Raw genomic sequence first — 15,065 nt, forward strand, 5'->3', positions numbered from 1 at the left:
CCATATGCAAGAATGCCAAGAAGTGTATTGATATTCCTTTGCAATTGTTTTTTAGTGGTAGTGGATCGTTTGTTTTCGTCTATCTACATATATATGGTATCATGGATCAAGAAAGTATATTTGTATAATTTTTACCATGATCTCTTTGTTAAATTATTTATAAACCTACAATTAATAGACCAGTCAAATTGAGGATACAAACAAACCATTCTATGGACTCTTATATACGTAGTTCAAATAGAAAATAGCTATACCGAGTATTCTAGTATAAACACTATTTTTTTATCAAACTTTGAATGCTAACATAAAAATCTGTTGAGATAGTTGTTTGTAATTGTTCAGTTCGTAAATATTGGTAAGGTTAATATAATAATATCATTAGATTTGTCATGGACTGTAGTTTATATAATATTATAGAATTCCATAATCTTTTAAATAACATATGCACACAAAAAGTAATTGTTAAAGACACCTGGGGAGCGCGCCATCTCAATGTCTAAAAACTTGTATATTCCAAAATGGAAAGCCTACAGTTTACCACACAACAAGAGCTTAGCACATTTCAACAGTAGATAATAGGTCAGCATAAATAAAACAAATTAATCACCCAATAGCTCGAAAATGATAGTAAATGTCGTTTCCATAGTCCTTCGTGACAGGTACTGTACGTACTATCCACAAACCACGACAGAAGTTGGCATTTCATGGAGCTGTTCTAAAAGACGAAGACTGAAACTAAACTAAACAAAATCTAGGAAGTTAAGCAGAGAGGTGATGAAATATTGTACCAGCGTGAGCATCTCCTGGAGGAGGGAGGTGACCTGCTCGCCGCCACGGAGGAGGGCGTCGCACTCGGCGGGGTCCCACTTAGTGGGGTCGTCCCCGAGCGGGGATGGCGAGGCAATGAAGAGGGCCACCTTGGGGTTCGCGCCGAGGCAGACGACGAGGGTGGAACTGGAGGGGGCCCGCCGGCTGAGGCGGGAGGCGACGGGCCTGCGAGGCAAGCAGGGGAGCATGACGGTGGGAGGGGCGAGGGACAGGGAAAGAGCCGCCAGATCCGCCGATGCTAATGTCGGGGCATGCAGCAGTCGAGGGGCGAGGGGATGTGGTGAGGGGTGAGGGGAAGGAAGGCTCGCGGCGGGAGGGGTGGGAGGGGAGTCGAGGGGGACGGGTCTGGAGATGGGGTTAGGGTTAGGTTTGTGGGGAAGGGACTTTATATCCTATTCACATTTTTTGATTGAATTATATCCTTTCACTTAATGGGTTTTCTCAAGTCCGTATAGATATTGGATTTAGAAAATATAGAACCATATTGTTGTCTCTAGTTGTATTTTTTGATTTCCTAAAAAGAGTTGTACAATATTTATTATTTCCCTCAAAAGAAAGCTATATTTTTTGGTTGTGTGTTGTGGGTGGAAACACTTTTCATTTAATTATGATAGTATTTTGCAGAAAAATTCACCCACATATTTTTTATTGTCATGTTTAAGTTTTTATTGTGTCAAACACCAAGTTAAGGTACCTTATAACAACTTTCAAAAATATTTATCTAAATAGGGTCTACACATTATGAGATTAGCATGGGCTCATATATTTCATTTTGGTAATTATATTGTATTTTCTAAAATATTTAGGATATAAAAATTAATATTAAAATTTATTGGTATTTATCTAATATAATTTACTTCATCCATATACGTATAAAACAATTTTTTCTGTGTATACATGACACATAGGCAAAATTTGTGAGGTGTCGTCGAGTCACCTCCACGCATATGTTTAAGACCTTATATTTAGTCATGGTAGCACTAAAATATGATCATAAATAATGTTACGCATCTTAATGACCATTTTGTGCAATAGGATCATGACCCAATGGACGTAAAATGTCATAACGTTGTGGGCTTTGGACCCTCTTAGACTTGCCATGACTAATTTTAGAATTTTGGTCATGGATCAATGACCAACTAAACCACCGTCCTTATTTTTGGTCATAATTGAACATTTTTCTTGTAGTGTATGGTGCTCTGCAGATGATGGTTCACTTCGATGAAGACTCTCGGCGGCATTTGGAATTTGTTAGTTTTATATGTTGTGTCAAATGTAACGCAGTCTCCGAAATCTTCGTATGATCCTCTGCAGCTTCCGTTGGAACAGAAGATGTTTTTCACACGTTTATTGGCATCCACGTTGTAATCATAGAAGAATTCTGGGTTGGTCTTCTTCATCTTCTTGAAGAACTACAAAAGTTTCTTGACGTCATCTTCAGACTCTTCTCTTGCAAAGTTCTCTTTCCTGCATTTCAAAGGCAATGCAAATTCATCTTATAAAACAGGAAATAATTATCCCACAAAATGTTGAAGCGATATGTTCTGTCTTGTTGTTACTTGTTGACCCAGTCACGACTAGTGTGTCCCATGAACTGCCGACCTCCGGACAAACGCGATAGTGTTGCCATCATTTGTGTGTGCGTCTGCTTGTCCAGCTGCATGTCCTTCACCAATTGGTCAACCAAAGGATCGTCTGTCTTGTGTGAGTGCATGTGCAAAAGCATCCTGGGGCTTTCTAGCATCTTGTGATTGTGGTTGAGCTCAGCCCTTTCTATTCCAAAATTCTCATTCTTCCTCTTTTTGATTCTAATCCCTGCTTTGCAGCCAATTCTTTTAGATGTCTTGTCGCGTTTTCGGTCATAATCTGCCATGTTGTGCGTGTATGTCCCTTCTCATGAGCACACAATGTAGGCATTTTTCTTGTGTTTTTATTTCTTCGTATGCGAAACCCTGCATATCTTGCATAAGTGTTGTAAAAGTCACATGCACTATCGTACGAGGTGAACTTCATTCCAGCGGCATGTATGAGTGGTGACGACATGTCTTTATCCTACATAAAATTTTGCATTTCTCTATGAGACTTAGTGCACTATTCTGTTAAAATACAAGGATTGCATACGAGTTAAGAAAGCACTGCAATGTTACTAAGTTTTCAGAAGAGTCGACTATATTAGATGTTAGGCCAAACGTCAAATTAAATGTGAGTGTGCACTCCAATGTTATCTCAATGTATTGTAACTATTTTTTTAGGACATGAACTTACATGTGTGTAATGTCGTTCATCTGTTGATGTTTGCAACTTGCCTGGTTGTATTGAACCTGGTGGGGTTATAGCAGATATGTGTAGTTGAGGATCTCTAATGACAGTAGTGAGGACAACTTCTAACTGGCATTGACTTTTGACCGAGGCACCCTTGTTGTTTGCAGTGTTGCACTTGTTTCAGCAGCAGCAGGTGCATTCAGAGCTACGTTTCTCGGTGTAGCAGGTGCATGTTGAGCTCTGTTTTGGGGTGCAGCAGGTGAACGCTGAACTGTGTTTTGGGGTGCAGCAGGTGGACACAGTGGTAATCTAGTGTTGTGGTGATGTCTCAATCACAACGGGAAACAACTAGTTTGCCGTCAATCGACCTCTTTACCGTCAGCTTTTCATCGTGGCAGATGGTAAAGCGCATTTTTACCATCAGCTGCTGACGGCAAAGAATGTCTCATGACAAAAATATACTTTGTCGTTTGTTATTTTATTACAAACGGCAAAGACATACATTGTCGTGTGCCTTTTGTATTACACACGACAAATAGCACACTTTACGGTCTAAAATAGAAAACACAGACGGAAAAATCCTTGTCATCTGCCTTTTTATTACAAACAGCAAAGTGTGTTATTTTTCGTCTATAATAAAAAAGGAAGACGACAAACAAAAAACGCACCCCCCGGATCAATCTCCTGGAATCCTCACCCCACGGGGGATCAATCTCCTGGAATCCTCACCCCACGCTGCCTCTCCCAGATCTCTCGCTCCCACACCCGATCTCTCTCTCCCACGATCTCTCTTCCATCCGTCCCCACCATCTCCTCACTCTCTCCGTTATCCCCTATCCCTCTCTCCCTTATCCCCTCATCTCTCTCTTTCGTACACAAACTTTTGCAGCCACCCCGAATCGCCTCACTCGCCGGACACCCCGTCGCACCCTGCCTCGCTCGCTGTCGGCCACCACGCCTTTCCTCGCTCGCCGGCCACCTCACCCCGACTCACTCACCGCCGGACACTCCGCCTCCTCGGCCACCCCGCCCCGCCTCATTCACCTCGCCGGCCCCTCACCTCACTGGTCCCTCACAACCACCGGCTACCATGTCGCCTTCCTCGACCTCGCCCGGGCCTCCACCTCGCCGTACCTTCACCACGCCCGAGCCTCCACCACGCCGGCTCCTCACCTCGCCTGCGTCCTGTCGCCGGTCAACTCCAACGACGGTGAGGAGTCGCGTGCTCGCCAACACCACCCACTGCTGCAAGCCGCTCGACGCCACCAGCCGCTGCCGCTCGCCCCCACTAGCCGCAGCCACTGCTCGCCACCGGCCACCCCAGAGAGCAGCGTCGGACGAGAAAGAGCACTACAACTCGCCCCCACCGTATGCCCGACGTCGAGCGGCTCCAAGGCTCGCGTGGCTGCCGATGCGTACGTATTGTTGTACGAGAGTGTAACTCGATGCATACATATTGTTGTACGAGAGTATTGTTGTAGCAGAGTGTAACTCGATGCATACATATTGTTGTACGAGAGTATTGTTGTAATTCGATCTGTGGAAATTGTTGATGCTCAGGTGTTGTTGATGTTTAGGTGTTTCAGATTCGTAAATTTTGTAAATTGGTATATGAAGAATGGTTGTAACAGAAATTTTCTCTACTTGTTCGCGTTTCTGTGTTGACGTTCAAGTGTCGTCTGTATTTTTGTAAACATAAAAAGAAAATCTTTGTGGTCTGTAAGATAGTGCGGTCGACGGTAAAGAAGTTAACTCCGTTATCAACATCATAGCCGTGAACTACTTTTCTTTGCCGTTTGTTGAACTTTAACTGACGGCAAAGTGTAAACGACAAAATCTTTGTCGTCTGCCCGATGCAAAGCTGACGGCAAAGAACCTCTCTCCTCATTCATAGGATGCCGTCATGCTTTGTCGTCTGCTGGTAGACGGCAATATCTTTGCCGTTTGTATACATGCCTTTCCCGTCTGTTATTGCCTGACGGCAAACTTACTGATTCCCGTAGTGAATGGATTTGTTTGAAATTGCCGGAGTGGTGGCACATGATCGTAATCATCGTATTATGTATCATGATGGTCAACAGCATCATCGTTGTCTGTTCGGACATGTTGTCCAAATGTAGTGAACTCATGTATGTACTCTGGTTCGAGAACTGTTATTGGATCATCTTCATCGTCATCGTCTTCATTATTATGTTGGTGAGCGCCCTCCCACATAATGGTAACAACGTCGCCATCTTCATCTGCCTCTTCTTCCTGGAAGAAATCTTCTTCCGGAGAGTACTGCACCCTGTTTGTTGTCGTGAAGAATCCTCGAGGTATCTCAGGGGTAACCCAACCAACATAATTTCCTGCACTTTGTTTCTGGATGGTCCCTGGGGTGTCAAGTATGTGCGGCAATTTGTTTCTAGTGAACATCATTTCTTGCACAAAAACGGTCGAGCTGCATTGTTAGGCAGAACAAACTGAATCGTAGGAATTGTGTTTTATTTAAAAGGGCACTTCAAACTAATGCATTCGCACTGCATCATCTACAATGATGAACTTAAGTAACCGTACTGCTTTCTTTTGAATAGTGAACCTACATAACTGTACTACATAATCGAGCAACTGCATTGTCACGCAGAATGAACTGAATCGTAGGAACTGCATTTTTGTTTATAAGACAGTTCAAACTAATGCACGCGGGCTGCATCATCCAGAAGGTTGAACTGAAGTAACCGCACTGCTTACCTCATGTTGTAGAGCTTCCTTCGCGGTCGTCTACGGTACACTTGTGTTAACTCGTGCAGTTCGCTTGCCCTTCAAGAGTTCGTGGACGTTTCTGACGTTGCTCGTTGTAAGTGGAGACGTAAGATTTGTGCTATAGGTCGTTGCAGCCTTCACCCAGGAAGCTGCGGTGGATGAGCGAACCTTGCGCATAGTTCTCCTTTTCCGAATTGGTGCTACATCGAGGTAGCACCAATCCATATCTGATGAAGTGTACTTAACTGGAGATGCAGTTCGCAATGTCGTGGAAAAGGCTTGGAGGAGATCGGCACCACCGGTATGCGAGCGGGAGAAGGCCCCCGCCGTGGGATAAGGGCTGGAGCGGAGGGGTGGCCTCGATCCCACGACGTCGCCTCTGCGTCAGAAGGCCGGGAGGGATACGGCGGCATCGCTCCCAGGACAGCGTCGGAGAAGGCCGGGAGCGGAGGTGCGGCGGTGCCCTAGGCCTGTATCGCGGTAGAAGATCGGGGGGAGGGGCGGCGGTGCTGCGAGGCCGCCGCTGCAGAAGAAGGCGGAAAGGGAGATGCGGCGACGCCCCTAAGCTGGCGCTGCTGAAGAAGGCGGGGAGGGGAGGGGCGGCGGGGCCCCCAGGTAGCCACCGTGGAAGAAGGCGGGGAGGGGAGGGGAGGGGCGGCGGGGCCCCCAGGCAGCCACCGTGGAAGAAGGCGGGGAGGGGAGGGGAGGGGCGGCGGGGCCCCCAGGCAGCCACCGTGGAAGAAGGCGGGTAGGGGAGGGGCGACGACTCTCCATGTCCGCCGCCGACACGAAAGAAGGCGAGGACGAGAGGTGGAGCGGCGATTTGGTGGGTGTTTGCAGAATAAGGTTGTTTGTGTGCAGAATAAGGTCTTAGGGGGTGTTTGTAAAATAGACCCATATATATATATATATATATATATATATATATATATATGTACCACCGGTGGTAGTTACCATCACTTGCGTTTTGTATGTTGTATGTAGTATGTATCAAATTGAAGAGTATATATGCGTAGTATGTGATATACAATCATATTTAGGTAGTATATATATTATTTTTTGGTAGTATGTATCATATTTTGTGTATGATCTTTTTTACATACAAATATATATGTATTTCACAAATACAATAAAAACTATAGATCAACTTGTAATTTTTTCATGTAACTCACTTTAAAAAATCTTGTATATAGTATATAAACATAATTAAAATAATAAATTAGTATACACACCCCCGCATGGTAGTATATTGAATATGTGGGGTAACTACCCCTGGGTGGTAGGATGTATTTTTTCCTATACGTATATACATATATATATATACACGTATATATATGATAAATTTTATCTACCACCGGTGGTAGTTACCACCACTTGCGTTATGTATGTTGTATGTAATATCTATTAAATCGGAGAGTATGTACGCGTAGTATGTACTATATAATAATATTTAGGTTGTATATATATACTATTTTTTGTAGTATGTATCATATTTTGTGTATATATTTTTGTCATACAAAAATATATGTATTTCACAAATATAATAAAAACTATGGGCTAACTTGTAATTTTTTTATTTAACTCACTCTGAAAAATCTTATATATAATATATAAACATAATAAAAATGATAAATTAATATATATATTACCGCATGATAGTATATGAAACACATGGAGTGGGTAACTACCCCTGAATGGTAGGATATATATATAGTAAATACTATTCATCTTCCAAGGTGTACAATGAGTCATTCTTCACCCGAGGTAATTTTACGTTTATTCATATTTTTTGATTTTGTATACAAATACCTACATGCATATTAATTCATTATGTAAAAGTTGGCATAAGAAAACAAAAATATATGTCAAAAGACCAGAAAAAGTGCATTCTATGTGTATTTTATACTATGTTCTTAAGTTCGTAACTTTGCATAGCGTAAATTATTTTTTATGGCGATTGAATATTTTTTACATTTTCTTTTCAGATAAGAAGTAGGAAAAAAATTATGGAGTGTAAAAATATGGTGCATTGATAGTAAAATAGAGGGGGTGAAGAATAATTATTCCTCGTCCAAGGTGACGAATAATGTGATCCTATATCGCGCTATTCGTCACCCTGGGTGAGGAATAGTTATTCTTCACCCCCTCTATTTTCACATCAATACACTGTAATTTTACGTTTCTGAAATTTTAATCTTATTTCATACGTAAAACGAAACCGTAAAAAAAATACATAGTAATCGTAAAAAATAATTTATATGACGTAAAATTACAAACATAAAACATAGTGTAAATTATACATAAAATGTGATTTTTCTGGTCTTATGACCTAGTATATTTTTGTTTTCTTATGTCAAATTTTTCGTAGTGAATCAATATAACGTATCTATTTGCATTTCAAATTTAATTTATTTATTAAACGGTCGTAAAATTACTTCGGGTGAGGAATAATTTAATCTGCATCCTGGGTGATGAATAAAATTTTTCTCTCTCTCTCTCTCTCTCTCTCTCTCTCTATATATATATATATATATATATATATATATATATATATATATATATATATATATATATATACCTCCTGTGGTAGTTACCATCACTTATGTTTTGTATGTTGTATGCAGTATTTAGCAAATCGAAAAGTATGTATGCGTAGTATTAGTCTATAGCATTGTTTAGGTAGCGTATACTCCCTCCGTCCGGAATTAATTGTCGCACAAATGTTTTAAAATGAATGTATCTAGAACTAAAAAATATCCAGACACATTCATTCATATGACAAGTATTTCCGGATGGAGGAAGTTTTTTTTAATAGTATGTATCATATTTTGTGTATGCTCTTTTTACGTACATATATACGTATTTTACAAATATAATAAAAATAATGGATTAACTTGTAATTTTTTCATGTAACTCACTTTAAAAAATCATATATATAATATATGAACATAATTTAAATGATAAATTAGTATATATAGTATTGGATGATAGTATATGGAACATGTGTGGTAATTATCTCTGACTTAACGGATGTATTTTTCCTATAAATATATAGACACACATAAGAAGGGAACACTTCTTGAACAGAACAGAGCAGCAATTCTAAAAGCTTCCATTTTCCATTGATCCGAACACATGCAACAAGCTGCCCAAAATGTATGCTTCATTTATGTCAACCATATCGGTAGTCCACATAAATATGGATAATCACCATATAACGAACCACTAATCAAAATACTGATACGTAGAACAAATAAGTACGAAACTAGCCTTAACGGAAAGACCACACTTCATTTAATTTATTTAATTTAATTAGATAAAAGCACGAGAGGACAGATCAAACTCGCAATCTGGAGCGTCTAATCACTTAATCAACGGATTAAATACTCTGTTAACGAAATCTTCATTGCTAACGAAAAGAAAAATCGCCACGAACTGCCCCCTCTGGCCCCGCTCGCCCGAAGAAAAAAAAAATCAGCCGCGAACCGGCCCCGCTCGCCCCGCTCGCCGACACCCCCGCCCCGCTCCGCGCGCGCCCCGCACAGCCGCCGCTCGCCCGGCTCGGTTGCCGCCGCTCCGCTCGCCCCGCGCCCCGCACGGCCGCCGCCCCCGCCCCACTCGCCCCGCACCACCGGACGGAGAGAGAGAGAGAGAGAGAGAGAGAGAGAGAGAGATGACGACGGCGGCGCGGCCGACGTGGGTGCCGGCGAAGGGCGGGAACGAGCAGGGGGGAACGCGCATCTTCGGGCCCTCCGGGAAGTACTCCTCCCGTGACCTCGCCACCCACACCTCCCTCAAGCCCAGGTACAAATCCAATCGCCGGTCCGCCCCGCGCTCCGATTCCGGTTCCGGTTCCATGCCCATGATTGTTCGGCAGATGGCCATCGCTACCTGTGTGTACATACCATCGGAAGGGGCTCCTTCCTCCTAATTTCCTTCCTAATCCCGGCCGCAAGTTCGCCGTTTCGTCAATTTCAGTTTCCGGGATCCCCGATGGCGAGACACAGTCAGATACTCAGTACGCGGCGCCGCTTTGCTCTCCGCCTTCAGGCGCTAGACATGCACATACACCTCGCCAGTTAGCCAGCCTAATTTCAGACGAGTCCATATCACACCATTGGGTCATCGCTCAACACCCTACCACCATAGCCGATCCTATTATCCAAGGTATATTATATTACATAGTGTTCTCTGATCCCTACTCCGTATACGTTTAGTACCGATTAAGTAATTTATCTGTCTTTATTTATTTATTGTTTTTGTGGAGGAAGATGAAGAAATTGATGGGAATTCCAAATCCGGACAAGAGGGAAATGTTAACATCAACATCCATGATAAAAATGTAACTCTTCTGATAGTACAGTTATTTCAATAGGTTCACATGCACAGTTTTACATTTTATGAATGAAAAATTATTAAATTGACTTTGATAGATGGTGTAATGTCTATTATGAGGATTTTCGAGTATGTCAAGGAAGTCGATTTTTATCCCAATGCCTCTATTGCTTACCATCTAATTTAGAACGTATGAACGGTCGCATCGGTTGAAATAAGTTTTCAGAGTTAAAAGTATCGAATAACTATTTGAGACCAACAATAATTCAAGACACTTTAAATGGTTTGACAACATGACGGATGGCATTGACACCCATCATAAGTGACTTTGCATCAAGGGTTAGGTCCGTACAGCCTGACAAGCCTGAAAGCACACTCGGATTACATGCTTTCATGCGTTGAGCCGACTTGCTTGCTGTTAATATCCATCTTATTTGAGCTATCACGCAGAAATTTCAATCTATTGTGCTGAATCTACTTCTTCAGATAATGTAGAAAATGGGCCTCACCCTCCCCCAGGAGAGACATGTGCCAAGTACATTATCAGGGAAGATGGCCAGAGGCTGGATCTTCGTTATGTGAAGAAAAGTAGTGATCAGCATCTCGAGCTGGGTTACAAGGTCAGTAACAGTAGCCATTGTTGCAGCATCTACCTACTGTTTTAATGGAGACATCACAAAAACTGCCCATTATTTTAGCCTCACCCGTTTTGTGCTCGACTTCTGATCTCAGGTGGAAAGGCACCTCATTGATGGAGATTTTGTTCTTTTCAACCGGCAGCCCAATCTTCACAAAATGTCTATCATGGGGCATCGCATCAAAATCATGCCTTACTCAACTTTCCGCCTCAACTTGTCTGTCACATCGCCATACAATGCAGATTTTGATGGGGATGAAATGAATATGCATGTTCCCCAGTCATTTGAAACCAGAGCTGAGGTTTTAGAGTTGATGATGGTGCCAAAGTGTATTGTCTCACCTCAAGCGAATAGACCTGCTATGGGTATTGTCCAAGACACACTTCTTGGCTGTCGAAAAATTACCTAAAGGGATACTCTCATCGAAAAGGTGAACTAATACTCTCCTTAAGCAACACCTTCAATAGTGGTATTCTCTCTGTAGTTTTGTAGCTTAATTAATGTTGTGAAATATCTCCCAGGATATATTCATGAACATGTTAATGTGGTGGGATGATTTTCATGGGAAGGTCCTTGCCCCTGCTATTTTGAAACCAAGGCCAATTTGGACTGGCAAACAAGTTTTCAACTTGATTATCCCCAAGCAAATCAATTTAATTAGATTTTCAGCCTGGCATGACGCTGATGCTGAAAAAGAACATACAATTGCCCACTGGACATACTTTGCTAATGGTACGTAAAGAAGAGATGATCAGTTGAGCACCAATCACATGGAGAATTTATTTATTTTTTATTTTGATTCAGCAGAGAATGCGTTTATTTAATCATTTAACATAAGAAATACCTTTAGTAGTATTCCGTATCCAAAATATCTAGCCGAGTCTGAGGAGGACGTGGCGCTTGCCGTCGCCCAGGCCCAGGCGCTCTCCAGTGGACAGGGACAGCCCCAGCAGCAGGCCCCTACTCTTTCCGATGCTGCCGATTCGGACTAATTGGGTTCCCTACCACCATCCATGGCCGGAAGCAAGATGTGAGGATGAGGGGACAGAAGCAAGATGTGAGGATCAGGGGACGCTATGTCGCCTCCATCCCTGACCTTCTTCTTGGCATGTACTGGTTGGACATGCTCTGCTTCCTTTACTCCCACCTTTCGGCCTCGATGCCTCTGCATATTTCTCCATCACTCTCTTGCAGGTACTCACTCCACCACTCCTCTGCTTTGAGTTAATCCGCAAGTTTTTCATCCTTGCTTGTGTAGATTATTGTTGAAATCCAACAAGGCCATTCTGGAAAATTATTTCCCTTTTATGATTTGTTGTCTACATAATAATTTCTTTCTCAAATACAGTTGTGTTGTGTGATTTGCTATGCAAGCTATATATGGATAAATTGCAGGGAGATACAATTGTGCTGGATTGTTCTAGACATGCATCACATAATTTTCTCAGATTTGGAGCTTATGTTGCTTTGAATTTGCTGCTGGTTCAGTTTTTTGTTTGGGATGATTTCCAATTTTACTTATAGCTCAAATTCTTACTGTTTTTCTGAACTCCTTTTTTTGTTTGAGTGATGTTGTTTTCTCTTCATGTATGTGCTGAGAATTTTGATAGGAGAGTGACTAATTTCTTCAGTATTACATTTGTATTATTACATGCCAATTTTCCAATTACTAATTTGACTCTCTTTCAGGTATCTACTTCCTCAACAAGTGAGCATGCCTGCATTTATCACTTGTGCATACGAAACATAAAGGCACATACAAACCCCCTGCTCAGGAGCTCCTCCTCTCTAGGAGTATAAACATGACTACAAACAGGAGTAGTTAATATTACTGTATAGCAAATTAAGGTTAGTTAATTTTGGAGTATACTCCCAAGACCAAGCACTTAATTTACTTCTATAGAGCAAATTAATCAAGCATGTTAATCCAACATGCAAACACATAAGACAAGCAAAAATTATTGAAATTATTGCTTCTGTAAGCTAGCTCAACTAGAATATTTACTGAAATTTTTAGATCGACTTATATAGTTACTGAAATAAGAATAGTTAGGGTGCTAAGGTAATTACTGCTGTGTGGTTTTTACTACTAAATAATTGTAACCCCGGAGATTTTACATTATTTCTTCAGCTAGACCGCTGTGCCCTTTCTTCCTGTTGGATTTCGACGACGGACAGAAGACGCATGGTCCGTGGTCAGGCCCGCCTCTGTTCACCTGGTCAATTTCTTCATAGATCACGACATTCTTCCTCCCGTGACATACACTAGCTTAAGAAGGCACGACAATCAGGTTGCTCCACTCACTCATCTTCTACTCCCTCTGTTCCTAAATATAAGTCTTTCTAGAGATTTCACTAGGTGACTACATACGAAGCAAAATGAGTGAATCCACATTTTAAAATATGTCTTTATGCATCCGTATGTAGTCCTCTAATGTAATCTCTAAAAAGACTTATATTTAGGAATGGAGGGAGTAGCAGGTAGTAGATACATGAAACAAATTACTGCTGTGTGCCCAAGGTAAATGCAATTTTTCTGCATGTACACTTGTATGTTCATAGACAAGCTGTAGAATCACAGTACAGCGGCCGAACCGGCACGAGCTTAAATTTTTGTTAGACTAGCATAACTAAAATAAAACTAGCATAATTTTTCTGTGGACCCGAATCACAATACCTGAATATAACTAGCATAATATTTCTGTTAGACTGAAAGTTTGGCTGCTTAATTCTGCAATTGATATTTATGCAATTTGTTTTTCCATCACCTGACAGGGTTCTTTGAAGGAGACAAGTTCAAAGGCAACTGGTGTGACATATACCATCACTGGTGTTATAGAGGAAGTTGCTGACACCAAGCTTAAAATAACTGAGCTTCCTGTCCGCCGCTGGACTACAGATTACAAAGAGTTTCTTGAATCCATGTGTCCTATTCCTATCAAGGAAAAGGAAAAGAGCAAGGACAAAAACAAGGAAAAGAAGAAGGACAAGGACAAGGACAAGGAAAGGAAAAGAGCAAGGAACCGCCATTGTTAGAGGTACTCCATCGGGTCACTGTTATAAGATGTTTTAGATATTTTAACATGGACTGAAATGATGAACTAACACTCTAAATGTGCCCACATAGATCCCATTCAGAAAAAAGTTAGAACGTCTTGTAATATTGAAGTAGGGAATAGTTAATAGTACAAATAGTTCATTCTCTTGGGTTCCAGATGTTTTGACTTTCTTGAACCGCAACCGATTTACAGGAAATAAGGTCGCAGTGTGATCACGCGGATGTGGAATTTGAGCTTATACTGAGTGAGCAAAACATGAATATAGCTAAGCAAGAAGGCCTTGAGAAGAAATTCAAGCTGACTACCACAATAGGAACAACAAACATGCATTTGTTTGATTCACATGGTAAAATAAAAAAATATGACACCCCAGAGGATGGTGAGTATCCCTAACACGGGCATGTATTATAGCAACAAATCCTTTTACTTGTGGTTTTGGCACTGACATTATGTTAACTTTTCAGTACTTCAAGAGTTCTTTGATTTTAGTTATATCTTGTAAGTTATAGAAAATACTAGTATGATCTGTTTGTCTGCAGATGGTCACCAAATGATTGTTCCATCTGTGCTGATCCGCGAGATCCTAAAGTTGATGCTGGAAGAGTGGCCCCTATTAGGTGTTACTGGTAATCCAAACTTGTATTAGCATTAAACTGATGGATATAGTAGGTATGATGAGTGGGATGTGAAAGGTGCAATAAGGAGACATCAATAGATTGATTGTTTATATTATATAACCATAACATACTTTTAGTTTTGAAATTATGATTTGAGCGTATGATTAAATCCTGGTCATATTGGGTGTAAAGGATTTTTCTTTTTCATCAATGCTTTCTTGTGAGTGTTCATTTTGTGACATGAAGAAAGAAGGAAATGCCTTTGTCAAGGATTGCATATGGTGTTATGTTTTTTTCTTTAAAAAAACACAATATTTTCTAGGTTTTTATAAATGGCGTCCAATTTCTGTGAGCTAAAAGCTGAACTTCATGATAATAAATTATAAATCTTTAATTAGTTAGATTAAACTAATCCACAAAATTATATCATTCAACAAAACATAGGCATAGTGGATTCATGATCTTGAAAAAAAGTTGTTTCTGCTTAATATTAAAGAGTGGTTTTTCAGTATAATCAAAATATGGGAGGTGAATTTAACAACCTATAAGGAAAATTATATGATGAGAGCGGTGGAAAGAAACCA

The 15,065-nt window shown here is 41.1% G+C and overlaps 1 long non-coding RNA gene across 5 annotated transcripts; it reads left to right on the forward strand.

Annotated features, from left to right (window-relative positions):
* Positions 1–11,807: 11,807 nt before the first annotated feature.
* Positions 11,808–14,650, forward strand: LOC123397500. Of its 5 annotated transcripts, none has more exons than XR_006609955.1 (6): positions 11,816–11,999; positions 12,495–12,653; positions 12,937–13,096; positions 13,581–13,843; positions 14,057–14,243; positions 14,404–14,650. It is a non-coding gene; the product is annotated as an uncharacterized LOC123397500 (long non-coding RNA). The 5 variants fall into 5 exon arrangements; XR_006609954.1 differs by lacking the exon at positions 14,404–14,650 and adding an exon at positions 14,329–14,356 and having other exon boundaries at positions 11,817–11,999; XR_006609951.1 differs by lacking the exon at positions 14,404–14,650 and having other exon boundaries at positions 11,808–11,999; positions 14,057–14,216.
* Positions 14,651–15,065: the final 415 nt, after the last annotated feature.

This window comes from Hordeum vulgare, chromosome 5H, assembly GCF_904849725.1.
Source record: "Hordeum vulgare subsp. vulgare chromosome 5H, MorexV3_pseudomolecules_assembly, whole genome shotgun sequence".
NCBI lineage: Eukaryota > Viridiplantae > Streptophyta > Magnoliopsida > Poales > Poaceae > Hordeum > Hordeum vulgare.